The 1906-nt window shown below is 41.3% G+C and overlaps 1 pseudogene; it reads right to left on the bottom strand.

Moving 5' to 3' along the window:
• Positions 1-263: 263 nt before the first annotated feature.
• LOC130979455 (probable L-type lectin-domain containing receptor kinase VII.2) lies at positions 264-1471 on the bottom strand (annotated as a pseudogene).
• Positions 1472-1906: the final 435 nt, after the last annotated feature.

Genomic DNA, 1906 nt, shown 5'->3' with positions numbered 1-1906 from the left:
AAAGACAAATAGGTCTCTGACCTTTTAAAACGGGGATATTTTCGTCCCTCAAAATTGGAAAATACATTTCGATCCCCCACGTTTTAAAACGGCGGACAATTATACCCTTTCATCCGTTTTGGGCCAAAAACGACAACGGAGCCTGCTGACATGGAAGGACAGTAAATGACCTGGCCGTTACACTTGATGAGGTGGATTGGGACGAATTCTTAGTGGACAAATTCGTCCCTTAAAGCCAAAACGACGCCGCAATGAGCCCTATTTCATGAAAATGCAAGGTGGAAGCCATGGCCGCTGCTCGAGGCTCTCCCGGTTCTTAGCAGTTCCGGTGCCATGTAGCCAACCGTTCCGATCACTCGAGAGGTGTTAGGTATCTGCTCATGATGATGCATCCGGGCGAGTCCAAAATCCCCCAACCTTGCATTCATATCCTTCTCAAGTAATACATTGCTTGCTTTTATGTCCCTATGCAACACCTTAACTTCCCAACTCTCATGCAAATACAATACCCCCATAGCCACATCCTTCAGCATACCTCCAAACCCAATTATATTCTGTTCTGAAAATGCTTTAGTTGCAGCATAAATATCTTCATAACTAATACGGTGTGGCCAATACTCTAATTTCCAGTCTTTAATATCTCCCTCTTCCTCCATTCTTTTGCTTCTTTTTCTTTTGAGCAAAACAACAAACACCATAGCTGCACTACCAATAACAAAGATAAAAATCCCAAAACTGATCCCTGAAACAAAACCAAATGAAGGCAAATTCGTAGTCACCAAACCATCGCCGATCGAAAAATTTGAGTTGCTAAAGCTCCATGCCAAAATCTTGTGACTCTCAACAAGTTGCCCTGTTGCCCCACAAAATCCCACAAACATTTAATCCAAAAAGACATCAGAAAGATTCACAAGTTCACTAATCAAAGGCCTATTAGGCCTTCTTTTTCCTGCAATAGCCATTGCTACATTAACTCTAGAATCTGAATACTCAATCCACACTTGATAGTTCTCACCATTGTTAAGCTTCAATTCCTTAAACTTTTCATCATGTTTTTCACTGACCCAAAATCCAGCATCGTGTGAGGCCAAAGAAGTAAGAGAATTCACATCCAAACCCACATGGTTATCATTGATGTCATTGAATTCTTGGTTCTTGAACACATCAAACTCAATCCCAAAAACACAGTTTTTGGGGTTACCATTGTTGGTCAAGTTGAAGAGGCTAAGGTGCTGAGCTGAGCTAACCCCGTTTGCTCCTTCAAAAGGTGAGAACAAGAACACAAAACCATAGCCAGGGAGAAGGTGCTTGAATGGTGCAATGGAGAAGATGAAGGAAGTTGAGAACGGAAGGAAGATTTTGTTGGGATCTTGGAAGGGTAGAAAGCACGGCCAATAGAAAAAGAGGCATGGTTGGTAAGGGTGAGAATTGAAGAGTGAGAGTGAGAGTGAGAGTAATCATCAATAGTGGTGTTTGCATAGAGTTAAGGGACTAATTTGTCCACTAAAAAATCGTCCCAATCCACCTCATTAAGTGTAACGGCCAGGTCATTTACTGCCCCTCCATGTCAGCTGGCTCCGTTGCCATTTTTGGCCCAAAACGGACGGAAGGGTATAATTGTCGCCGTTTTAAAATGTGGGGGATCGAAATGTATTTTCCAATCTTGAGGGACGAAAATGTCTCCGTTTTAAAAGGTCAGGGATCTATTTGTCTTTTACTCTTATCTTTTTATTATTTTTCTTCATCACCATTTCATTCTGAATATAGAGCCCTTTTCTGAATTATGTTCCCGGTTGTCCTAGCGCACTATGATTAGTTGCTGTATGTATAAAATGTAGAGTAAAAGACATTTTCGTCCTTAACCTTTTTTTTTCGGACATTTTCGTCCTCAAAGAATGGAAAATAC

The sequence above is a fragment of the Arachis stenosperma genome, chromosome 5 (assembly GCF_014773155.1).
Source record: "Arachis stenosperma cultivar V10309 chromosome 5, arast.V10309.gnm1.PFL2, whole genome shotgun sequence".
In the NCBI taxonomy this organism is placed as follows: domain Eukaryota; kingdom Viridiplantae; phylum Streptophyta; class Magnoliopsida; order Fabales; family Fabaceae; genus Arachis; species Arachis stenosperma.
Note: the sequence above shows the minus strand (reverse complement) of the source record. Positions and strands in the feature narration are given on the sequence as shown.